This window comes from Rattus norvegicus, chromosome 15, assembly GCF_036323735.1.
Source record: "Rattus norvegicus strain BN/NHsdMcwi chromosome 15, GRCr8, whole genome shotgun sequence".
Classification (NCBI taxonomy): domain Eukaryota; kingdom Metazoa; phylum Chordata; class Mammalia; order Rodentia; family Muridae; genus Rattus; species Rattus norvegicus.
In genome coordinates this window covers 23712895-23725493 of record NC_086033.1, presented here as the reverse complement: position 1 = coordinate 23725493, position 12599 = coordinate 23712895, and the positions used below count along the sequence as shown (strand labels likewise).

Genomic DNA, 12599 nt, shown 5'->3' with positions numbered 1-12599 from the left:
TCTAATGATGGCTTGAAAAATCCCTTTTATAAAAAGCTAAGTATTTAATCCAGTACTTGTTACAAAATATACCCAGTTGCTTTAAATATGTTGCCTAGGTCTAGGAGATGGTAGAGTTGCTTGCCACCCCGATAGCCTCAGCTCAATCGCCAGGGCCCAGACAATTGAAGGCAAGAACTCACTCTGTCAAGCTGTTCTCTGGCCACCACACACATAATAAAATAAGTGAGCACGGCTGGGTACGGTGGTGCACATCCTTTAGTCTCAGTGCTCAGGAGGCAGAGGTAAGTGGATCTTTGTGAGTTTGAGGCCAGCCTGATCTACAAAGTGAGTTCCAGGATAGCGATGGCTATGTAGAGAGACCCTGTCTCAAAAAACCAAGTAAATATTTAAAAAATAAACAAGCATAATGTGAAAGTTAAAAAGAAAACGTATTACCTAAAATCTTTCAGGAACAAAGGGGGATATAAGTAAACAAAAAACAAATGCATGTTGATCTAAATAGGCGAAGGATGTCGCACAGGAGATAATCGCTGTTTTTAAAGAGCAGCCGGATAGTGTTTCTCACAAGGGAATCTCTGGGATGCAAAGTGTTTCTTCCATTCGTCTGCTAAGTCATTGGCCAAAGAGTTGAGATTTCCAAGTCATTTAGTCTAATCTCTTACCTAAAGCCTCTGACATGCCTTAACGATAAGCAATGAAAGTAGTCGTCGTGTCTAGCCTATCTGTGGTACTCACCTCGTGCTTCATAAGATTCACTCCTCCTGATCACTTCACCACCAGGTACTATCACATGCCCATTCTACAGATGAGGAAGGCTGCAAACAGGAACGTGGACATCTACCCGACCTCTTGCCTTGCAGTTCCTCTCTGGAAAAGGCATACCTTGTGAAGGTTAACTCTATGGTTTTCCTCTGGGACAACTCCCACCTATTTTACTTCGATCTGAGCTGTTTCCTCTCCCCAAATGTCAGGAATCCCCACCAAAGCCTCAGCATGTCCTTTTAGTCCCTTACCCTTCCTATGTGAAAGCGAAGTTCCCCAGAAAGCATCCCTTGGCCTTACTCTAAAGGTTATTGCCTGTATCATAAATTTGTTTTTATCCTTTGTGTCCATAAAGGCCCCAGTTACCACATTGCTTCTTCCTAGGGATCTGGAACTCTGTGCCGATAATAATTCAAGTTTCTTTAACAAGTAGGCAGTGGTTGTGTTGTCCAGGGGACATCGTTCAATAAACAGGCTGTGTCTCAAACCTCCCCGATCTCCACTTATCTCTGAAACTAATTACCTTGCTAACTGCAGAGGCTGTGTAGCCATGCTAATTAGCTGTGGGATGGCAGCAATCCTCTGCTCTCAGGAGAGAGTCCACAGTGTGGAGACAGAAATGGCAGCTCTGGAAGCAAGGTCTGCGCTTCTTTGAGACCAAGCCCGAGAAATTGTCTAAATAGCATTTAGCAGGGAGATGGACTTGGATGCAGATTCCTCCTAGTGCTGAGCACGGCCATTAATTAAGTTTCAGAGAAATAAGGAGAAACAGAGACAGGGAGGGTACCCCATTAACATTTTACCCCTTTTTCTGAATAGCAATGTGTATGCTAATTCCCTGCCCAGTCCTTCTATTAACCATAGTCTCTAAGGGGAACTTGGCCAAAGCAGATTAGCCAACAGGATCCCTAATGACAACATTTTCCTCCATAAATCATGCTAAAGACAGTGCTGTTTATCTGTTCAACTTTAACATTTTCTAGTGAAGGAGCATCATGGAGGCCATCAAGTTTTCCTCACAGAAAAGATCCAGGACCAAGGTTCTTGGTTTTCTGCCAACCGAGGTCAGTACTGGGATTTTTTTTTTAACTTTCCCATTCGGTTAGTTATAACATTGCCCTTGGAAGGAGCTCTTTTACAAAAGACCTATCAGGGAAGGGACAAGCTATCTCCAAGTAGGAGTTGAAAGATCACCAACATTTTCATGAATGGTGAGCAGCAATGTGTTCTATGGATTTCAAGCCTTTCCACGAGAAAGGCTTCAAGAAGTAGTCTGGAAGCTTCTGGTAGCTTCTGGTTGCTGTAACTGTACCAACCCCATAATACTACCTCCCGCCCATAATAACCTCCAAGCCTTCATTGTGAATTAGCACCCTTCTGCACTGCCCCGTTCCTCTGTGATCAATGGAGAGTGGTGGCTGGACAGATGGGACAAGGACAAGTCATATAGAGGAGCCCCTGTGTGAGTTTGAAGCCAGCCTGGTCTACATAGTGAATTCCAGAACAGCCAGGGAGGGCTGTTACACGGAGAAAGCCTGTATCAATAAATTAATTAATTGGTTGATTGATTGATTGATTTTTAATAGGCTCCCTAGAGCCCTTAGTTCTCAGCCTACAGCACTACCAAGAAGTCCTGGAAACTTCAGGAGATATGATTTGGTATAGAGGAAGAAAATTAGATCATTGAGGGCATGTCCTGGAGGGGATATCAGTACACTGGGCTCTACTTTTCCTTTCTCTTTTGTTTCTGGCTTCCTTAAGGTGAGAGCCTTCTCAGCCATGGGCTCCTACCAGGAGAGTGCGGCCTCAGCACAGACCCAAAGCATCAAAGCCAACAGTGCTGGACCTTTCCTCCTTCCATGTTGACTCTCTCTGGTATTTTGTTATAGTTACAGGATCCTGGTTTACAAAGCTCCCCAATCAGTGAGAAGCAAGAGCAGCTGGATGTTTTCCTCAGGAGGTCTTCAAATGTCTTTGTGTTTTACAGCTTCCTGTGGAGGGAGGTTCTCAGGGAAATGCAATGCACGAAAGGAAACCTCTCAGGGCCAGAGAAGCTGGAGCCTGAATGTGATGGCTGGCAAGCATAGCCTTGAGTATATGAGTTACCATGCGGCATCCACAAAGCACTTCATCATCAGCACACACTCCAGTACATGAAGTACAGAACGTTCTAAAGCTAATGGGAAGAGCAGCCAATTTCCTGACCGTTCATCTCTGGATCCTTTTTTTTTTTCATTCAGTAAGCAGCCAAAACTCACTGCAAAGAAGTGGCTGCAAAGGTCACGCAGGAAGCTCTCGCCATCTTTAAGTAATTTCTTATGCGCAGACGAGGAATGTGTTGGAGCTGGGAGAGGATGTGATGTTTCTCTTCAGTGTCAACCTGAAAGGCATGAGGCCTTTCTCAGCACACTGCTGCTGTCTCCCGCCTGCTCCTCCTCTCTCTCCCCACCTGCGTGCAAGCATCACTCACTTAATTCCAACGTATCACATTACGTAGGCCGTAAGAGCATTCATTATTGATTTGCTGGCTATCGTAGCCGGTGGACTTTGTTACTAAGGTATAATAAGCAGGAAACTGGCCTCTCGTTAGATAATTCCAAGTCTTAGGGATGCATCACTTCTGCGTGAGGATACAAATCTAAGAACAATAAATCCTGAAAGTTAATTGAAGGTGAAATCAAGAACACGTTGCTTCGTATTCAAAATCTGCTCAGGTCTTTTTCAGTAAGGCAGGTGTGAAGACAGCACCTCGTTATGGTAGGGGAAAACCCCAGGAGGCATTCTCTATCCCTGCCTTAAAAACAGAGGAGGGCTAAGACTTAACAGAGCAGGGAAGGAGTCCATTCCTGTACACACAGGGGTTTTGAGAACTTCCGGTGAAAGTTCTGTCCATTGGTTTTGCAGCTATTCAAAAGCACACAGAGCCATCTGCTGCACCTGACGGCCACTCGGGCCAATTTCCTGATGTTGGTAGGGTGGGCACCAAGGCTACCCAACCCTCGCTTAGAAGACAAAAGGTAGAATTGGCGGGGACATTTAAGGTTACTGGATTATAGTTAGCCTCATAGCAGAAGACAGTGGAAACAGCTGTCATTCGATTTCTTCAAAGTGACAACTGACACCAGAGGCTTGTGAGAGAGGCTGGCACTCTGGTGAGCTATAGGTGGAAATAAATTGGGCAGTCAGGAAAGAAAGCATCTGAGGAAAAAGAAGGAATATTTGCAATGGAGCAGATGCTTGAGATCCACAACAGGCAGTCGCAGTTTTCTGTGGCAAAGGAACCCATCCTTAGGTGGATCCTCACCAGACCTCACCTTCCTCATGCTACCTGTGCCTAGACCTGGGCTTGCCCTGCTGGTAATGCCTTCCACAGAGACTGCACTTCCTGAAGCACTGTGAGCACCTGTTATGGACTCTCAGACAAGCTCCCTCACTCTGGGCCCTGTACATGTTCTTCCCAGAGCTAGGACCTTACCTCACCCCTAGGACCCTGACCCTCCAGGATTCATGGCCATTAGCTAGGTACAGTTCTCTCCTTTAGTTTCAGCAATGTTTGCTAACTAACGCCTTGCTATGGTGCAGTCTAATGGTTAGTGTTTAGAAGAACAACTCTGGCCAGGGACTAAACCACTACCCAAAGACTATACATGGACTGACCCATGGCTCCAACTGCATGTGTAGCAGAGGATAGCCTTCTTGGGTACCAATGGGAGGAGAAGCCCTTGGTCCTGCCAAGGTTGGACCCCCAGTGTAAGGGAATGTGGGGGGGCAGGAAAGGGAGGTGGATGGGGAGGAGAAACACCCTTATAGAAGAAGGGGAGGGGGAGGGGATGGGGGCTTATGGACAGGAAACCTGGAAAGGGAATAACATTTGAAATGTAAATAAAAAAATATCCAGAAGAAGAAGAAGAGGAGGAGGGGGAGGAGGAAGAGGAAGAGGAGAGGGAGGAGGAAGGGGGAGGAGGAGATTACTGGTTTCTTAGCAGACATCCTCTCTCTGACTGGATCCTAGGGGTTTCAGACTCCAGGGCTGCATTTATTTGTGAAGCCCCGTTCTTCCTCCTTGAGGCTACATTCTCTCACCAGGTTCTCTTACCTGTCATGCACAATGGCTGCTGTAATATCATCCTGCAGGTGAGCAGATAAATCTGAACCCTAGCATTAGCCAGGGATCAGGTAGAACAGGGCTTCCTTCCATCTGTAAGCAGGGAAGACTTCTCAAATCCTCAGAAAGGATGTCCCATGATGCTCTGCGGTTCCAACGTTCCTGCAAGCTGCAGAAATGTTTTGTGTTTCTATTTCCCAGAAGGTGCCTCAAAGTTTTGGATGAAAAGTCAAAGGCTTTTCAATATCCCGAAGGGGAATTGGATGGGATCAGGTGGTTGTCACAAACTTCTAGCTTCTCTCTGAGCTTGCATCATCCTATCTGTTGGGCTGACATGATCACAGAGTCACTCAGGCAAGAAACACTTGCTGAACAAAAACACCAAGTTCTCGTTCATTTCTCTACCACAAAATTCAAGGAGTACAGGAGAGAGGGAGCAGGATTTTTGTTTCCTGTACCATAGTCTGGTGCTGAATCCAAACCCTCCATTCTACTTAACAAGAGACCAGCATTTCCACTATGGTATGTCTTCATATCACGCTTAACACTGGGGAGTTCACAGAACAGCTCTAGGTGAATTAGGGGGAAAAAAACAAAAACAGAAAATGTTTTCTGGGATTTTCATGCTTTCGCCTGATGGTCAACATAGAAAGCAATTGTTTTATATTACCAAAAATTTTAGTTTTCAAAAATACAGTTTAGCATTTATTTCAGGGCTACAAAGTTTGCAAGATGTGTGTATGGCAGGAATTTTTTCTTCTATTTTACACAGAATTTACTTCTATGTAGCATATAGCACCATTTCCTTAATCATTTATATACTAACTCTTTTACTCACCCAATCATTTATCATCATTATATTATATTAATCATTATATTAATCATCCATCCATATATTCATCCATCCATCCACCCATTCACCCACCCACCAACCCATCCTTTATTTTTTCTGTCTTTAATGACGGCCATCTTTTTTTTCTTTCGGCCAGGGGAGAGCGTGAATGCAATCCCCCACTACCACAAATTATGCAGTCGAGTTTTCCGCAGTTGGGGAAATCGCAGGGGTCAGCACATCCAGAGTGCAATGGATAAGCCTCGCCCTGGGAAAACCACCTTCATGATCATGGTATCTCCCCTGCCGGGTAAGTAGATCCATCTTTTTGTCTTTGTGCTAAAGAAAGAAGTTCCAGATTCAAGGCGGACAGGATAAGAAAACACTTCTATTTCTTCTCCTTGGATCATCCCTTCTGTGTTGCTCAGGACCCAATCAGAGACACAGAAAGCCCAGGAGGTAGCACACAAGAGATTTACTGGGGGAGTAACACACAGAGATTTACCAGACGGAATGTTTTATGTGGCTGTGGGGCAAGCCAGGCAGGTCCAAAATCCCAGAGAGCAGCATCAGGACAAACAGCACTGGCTGAAGTGTTGGGGCTCAGGCAGACTTTTTCCTCCTTGAGGAAGCATCAGCTCCACTCTCAGTCTTGTGGCAGACCAACCGGCCTCTCTAGGGCTCTCTCGCTCGGCTAAAATCAGCAGATTATGGTCTTCAATCGCAGGCAAAAAATGCTTTCATAGCAACTCCTGCCTTAGTGTCTGGACAAGTGACGGGAGCAGAAGTCAGGCCGACACAACACATCAAACGGCTATCACACCATCCACAGGAATCTTCAAGCTCACTGTCTTACTTCTCTGAAACTATTAAGTGCATTCATTCTATTTCAGCCATTCAGACCATAGTCGCCCTTTGGAATACAATTCACATTTTAAGATCCGTGACTGTGGAACACCTCTACCTTTGATCTTTCCTACTCCCTTATCCCTACCAAGAGTTCCTTCATGACTACTCTATTCTGATCTTGGCTCCTGTTACCTGCTCCTCTCCTCATCTAGTCAACCTGAATCACTCTCCACTGCCCTGGCTAGTGATGTCACAATGGGGGCGTGCCCACTGTGACACTTCTTCTTAACCTACCTGTCTTTTAATATCCCTGCTGGGAGGTATCTACAGGGCTCTCTTCTTCCTCTCTCTTTCTCTCTTTTTTTTTTTCTTTTTTTTCGGAGCTGGAGACCGAACCCAGGGCCTTGCGCTTGCTAGGCAAGCGCTCTACCACTGAGCTAAATCCCCAACCCCCTCTCTTTCTCTTGATAACCTAGAAAGTTGTTAAATGAAGTCAAAGACTGGTACCACAATAAATGTGTGTTGTCACTGGAAGCCAGTCTCTCTTGCCTATGCTTGGCACCTAGCTTACACCCTGTAGCTGTTTGTATGATGAATGCTAATCATTTTCAAAAAAAAAAAAACTGCTTGCATGAGACTGTCTGAAGTAGCTCCGGGGAACCTGCCCCCAGTTGTTTCTGATTGGTAAATAAAGATGTCAGCAGCCAATAGCTGGAGAGGACAGACGGGGGCAGGATTTTAGGATTTCCTGGTCTTGGGACCAGGAGAAGGAGTAGATCCACCACGTGAGGAGAGTGTGGAGGAGAGGAGAGACCCAGGCCTGAGAGGAGTGGAGGACAGAGAGGTATGGCTGCTACATGAAGGAGCTGGGAAAGCACGGCCCAGAGGGCTGCCCAACTGAGTCTAGAGCAGCCAAGATAGAACATTAATAAGTAATAACTCAGGATTAACAGCATGGAGGTTAGGCAGTGACCCAGCTATTGTGATGTTTAAGACATATTAAAATATAAAGGCTGAGTATATGTCTATCATAGACCATTGAGGCAGGTGGCGAGCCTGCCGCCGGGATTTATTAATACTTATTTCTACAACTCCCAGTGACTCCTATCCATGTGTCAATCCTGAAGCCTCTTTTCTCCGAGGTGCCCTGGTGTGGGACGGTGTGGTGCCAGGAAGCTTAGTAAGGTCTGAGACCCAGAGACTCAGTGGGTACACACCTGAGACTTCGGTGACTCGTTCCCCCTTGCCAGATTCCTAGCCTGGAACATGCGCCATACTCCTTGTATAAGGAAACGTGACCTGTGGTCACACAGGCCCAGAACAGAGTTCTCCATGCTCATGAGGTACCTACAGGCTCTGAGGCTTTAGCCAATAATCTTCCCTTCCCAGACATTCCTCTCTGAAACGTTTTTTTTTTTTAATCTTGGGTCCACCCTGAGAAGCTGTTGTTAAACAGTTTAGAACCATGGACTGTTTCTTCAAGAATCGCATTGGGGAGCATGGAGGAGGTCTTCAACTACCCACCTGCAGCCTAAATCTCCCACAGAAGGCCTCTCTGAGCTTCCAGTCACAACCGTAGTCAAGCTAAGGACAATCACTGCTGAGGTAAGCCAGGGCTCCCCTTTCCCCTGGCCCTGGGCTAGACAACGTCCTCAGCCTGCAGGGGCCCTGCCCCTGGTCCCAATTCCTTGCAACTCAGTGGAGCCTAGATGTCCAAGAGTTTGGAGGCCTCTGGTGCTGGTCTCCTCTCAGGCTGTGGATCCCCAATACTTCATTCCCTACTTCTCTGTGGAGTTCTTCAACAGCTTGGGGCCTGGAAGCCAGGGAATACCAGCTTCCGCTTTCTCACATCTCTGACTGCTGTCCCACCCCTGAAGAGGTGTCTCTGTGCTTCTCTGAATCTGGCGGTGGCATACGATAAGCACAGTCAAACTCTCCACTCTTTGCCTCCCAAGAGGCCAAGCCCTGAGGCAGGCAGAACTCAGGCTAACACCTTGGCGTTACACAGACTGAGACCACAGGATGTGAGCTTTCTCTTCATTCCCTCCTCTTTCTAAAGGCCCCCGTGTCTTCTCTCTTATACTCTGCTTTCTCTCCACTTACATAACCAATCCCTTCATCCTACCCCCTGAAGCTAACCCCATACTTATATTAACTATCTCACGATTCTGTCTTTAGAGCTCTCCTCTTCCTCCTCCTCCTCCTCTTCTTCCTCCTCTTCTTCCTCTTCTTCCTCCTCCTCCTCCTCTTTTTTTATGTCTTTGAAGTTTTTTCTTCCAGTTTTACATTTCTTTCTGTCTTTAAAACTATAAGCAACATTTTCTGTTCTAAAAAGACGTTCAAGAGAACAGACACCTTCTTCATGTTCCTATTCCCACAGAAGCTCTGTTTTCCTATGAGATATCCTTGGGGACCAATCTACATACTTTTATCAGCCCCTGGTTCCTTGATTCTCCCTGGAAACACACCATTGCCTCGAGTATCATGACCTACAAGTCATCCAACCCAATGGCTTTGTCCTGCTTAGGTTTTTGCCAATTTGACTCAACCTATACTCAAATAGGAAGAGGGACGTCAATTAAGAAAATACCTCAGCTTGCATGGAGTCTGCACGGCCTCACTGGTGTAGTGCCACCCCCTAGGTAGGTAATCCTAGGTGGTATAGGAAAACAGGCTGAGCAAGCCATGGACTGCTGCCTGTGCCCTGGACTACTCCCTGCCCGACCCTACCTACCCTTGGCGTTTGGAGGTGAGGTAGCTTGGAATCAACAACACAGACACTAGGAGCAGACGAGAACCACTGCAGCAAACTCATCGGAATGCTGCCGCAAGCCCCTTTAATACCCTCCACCCGCGTCCCATTGGTCCCGAGAAAGCAGCTCTTCTAAACAGCAGTTCCCGATTGGCTGGCATCGTCTGCATCAGCAATTCTTGGTCTCTCAGGCAGCCCTCGATTAGGTCCTCTTGCAGGAGACACCTTTGCCGCTGCGCAGCCCCAGGCGATTGTGTAAAGGTGGCCGAAGCCTGTTTCTCCTACGATGGAGGGCAAGCCAGTAGGCAGCCTTCGTCCTTGGCCACTGTTTCAGTTCCAGCCTCCAATTTCCTCCCTGAGCTTCTTACCCTGACTTACCATTAGGAGTACGAACTGTAAGGTAGAATAAACCCTTTCCTCTTCAAGTTTCCGTTGGTCGTGGTTTCTCGTACAACAATAGAAAGTGCTCGAAGGCAGGCTTTTTGTAACAATTGACTGCTAACCAGTCTACTCCTGATTCCTAGGTCTTCCTTGACTTTCTGGACCACTCCACGGCTTCCTCCTCTTACGAGCAATTCCCTTGCTTATACATCTTTCAAATGCGGTACTCATATTCCAAGGACTTCACCAGCACACTGTAGAAGGATGGAGATGCGCGACAACCAGGGTGTGTGTGTGACTGCAAAAGAAAATTATTAAAAGTGTAACTACAAGGACACTCTGTGTGTGTAGAAAGAAAGATTGGCTGAAAGATTTAATATGGAACCACAAGCCTTCCAAGAAATACCGTGTATGTAGAGAATGCTGTAAGCCAAATCCTTCAAATCTTAGATATAGGTCATGCACTGTCTTTAGTTGGTGGGACCATCTTGGTGGAAGTTTCATAACCACCATTTATTTGGCCACCATTGCAGTTGTATGATGGAGGCCTAATTATTACTCAGTTTCCCAGGAGAGGAAGCTGAATGTAAGGTGGATTCTTAGACTAATGCGGTGTTTCGGTTACCTAGTCCTACATAATATCCACAGCACGCCCATGGTGTGACAGTGACCCGTTTTTTTTTTAATAAACGATCACATGAGTGGACTGGGGCTCAGCTGGACAGTTCTCTTGCAGGCGTCACTTGGGACATCATCATGAAGCCGCCTCAGATGGTGGCTGAGGCTGGAATGTTTTTGATGGCTCATGGTCACATCTAACACCTGGCTGGGGACAAGCTAAAAGGTTGGGCTCAGCTGTACTCCAGGGGTGTCTGGGTCTCTCCCCATCTACTCTTCAGACCTCTCCCTGTGTCTGTGTAGGGTACTGGGAATTCTGAGAACTCCCTAAAGAGCAAATGTCTCCTCAGGGCTTAATCCCGTCACTGCCAACACATTCTGCTGCTCGGTGCAATTCACAGGCCCAGCTCAGGTTCAAGGGACAGGAGGCATGTTCCCCAAGGGGTGACCACAGTAAGCAGATGTTGCACTTGTCTGAGAAATGAAGCTTGAATTCAATGAGGCACTGGGAGGGATGTGTATGGGTGTGTGAACATGCATGGGGGTGGGGCACTAGGCCTCATTGTCACGTGCTGAGGTAGGAGGTTGATGTGGGTGTCTGGATCACTTTGCTACATTGTTGCTGTTGTTGTGTTATTGTTACTGTTGTTGTTATTATTTTAAAGACCGAGTATCTTGATTTACAAAGAAGCTAAAAACTGTGACCCATTTCTCAGGTATAGGACAATCAATATGTGTCCATGTCAACTCCAAGGTAATGTAGATATTGGACTTGTCAGGAAAAACCATTATAGTAACTCTTATAATTGTGTTCTGTCAGTTCACGTTAGTTACAGTACATCACTGTGACCAACACCTGACAGAGAACATGGAAGGCTGTGTGTGTGTGTTATTTTGGATTAAGAAGCAGAGCCTGCAGGCTAGAGCCATGGGTGGTCTAACTTTCAATGGCCCTCTCTTAGTGACCGACTTCTGCCATCTAGACCCCACCTCTCTAAGGTTCTATAGCCTCCAAAGTGTCAGCACCAACTGGGGGAGAAACAGTCTGAAAATGAGCCTGTGAGGGAGATTTCAGGTTCAGACCGCAGCACAGGTGTGTAAATCGCTTATTAATTTACACTCATTATGTGCATTGTAGCATAGCAAAATATCTATCAGTAAAGAAAGGGGAATGCCATGGGTTTGTAATTCTTAAAATAAAAAGTATAATTGGTAAGCAAATGTATACATTTGCCTCACTGTTCTTCAAGAGAATATGCGCTGAAATGGTGATATCACTTTTTGCTGTTTATTCACAAAAAGGTTGATAATTAATAGTTAGAACAGAAGATAGGCCTTCATTCATATGTCACTTGCGAAAACTGGCTGGTTTGAAAATAAATGGCGAAGCAGTCCCACTGATTTGGAAAGTACTTAATATTATGTAACGAGAGCTATAAAATATTCATATCATTAAACATTAGTGATACCAGCTTAGGACATTTACATAAATTAAGCTTTTCGTTTGTTACTTGTCAGCATGCAAAAATCATCTTAAAGGCGATGCTGAGGAAAACAGCTAACTTAGAGCTTTTGGGTAAATTGGATATAGAAAATTGTACAGCTACTGAAATATGGCTGTAAGCACTAGGGAACAACACTAATAAATATAAATGAGTAAATATATGATATAACATATATTATATAATATAATGTAAAATATCATGTATTTACTATTTTATATATTGGGTATAATATGTAATAATTATACAGATAGTATATAAAATAATAAATAATAATTCTATCATACATTATATAACATAATATAAAAATATCATGTATTTACTATTTTTATATATTGGGTATAATATGTAATAATTATATAGATAGTATATAAAATAATATAAATATATAATAAATAATAATTCTATCATATATTGTATAATTATATAATTATAATGTTATATAATATTATGTTACATATTAATAATATAGTATTGATATGATAATAGATATGTAATTACATTATGTGTTGTTGTTATTATAATATATATATAAATAAGTAGAAATTAATTAAGCAGTCCAGAGAACTATATGTCTACTATAATAACTCTCTAAATGCATTTTAAAAATGAGCAAAGATGGGTTGGGGATTTAGCTCAGTGGTAGAGCGGTTGCCTAGCAAGTGCAAGGCCCTGGGTTCGGTACCCAGCTCCAAAAAAAAAAAAAATGAGCAAAGATGGGGCTAGAGAGATGGCTCAGTGGCTAAGAGCACTGGTTGGTCTTCTGAAGGACCCAAGTTCAATTCCTAGCACCCA

General features: G+C 44.7%; 2 long non-coding RNA genes and 1 other non-coding gene across 3 annotated transcripts; 1 reads left to right on the top strand and 2 right to left on the bottom strand.

Annotated features, from left to right (window-relative positions):
- Nucleotides 1-2325: 2325 nt before the first annotated feature.
- On the bottom strand, nucleotides 2326-6974 carry LOC134482092 (uncharacterized). Its single transcript, XR_010058130.1, has 2 exons — nucleotides 6208-6974; nucleotides 2326-5039 (listed from the first exon to the last, which is right to left on the bottom strand). It is a non-coding gene; the product is annotated as an uncharacterized LOC134482092 (long non-coding RNA).
- Nucleotides 5857-6020, bottom strand: LOC120097291 (U1 spliceosomal RNA). The gene has a single exon (XR_005494501.1). It is a non-coding gene; the product is annotated as a U1 spliceosomal RNA (small nuclear RNA).
- Nucleotides 6975-7138: 164 nt separating the features above from the next.
- LOC120096956 (uncharacterized) lies at nucleotides 7139-10021 on the top strand. The gene is made up of 3 exons (XR_005493917.2): nucleotides 7139-7395; nucleotides 7994-8156; nucleotides 9828-10021. It is a non-coding gene; the product is annotated as an uncharacterized LOC120096956 (long non-coding RNA).
- The last annotated feature ends 2578 nt before the right edge of the window (nucleotides 10022-12599 follow it).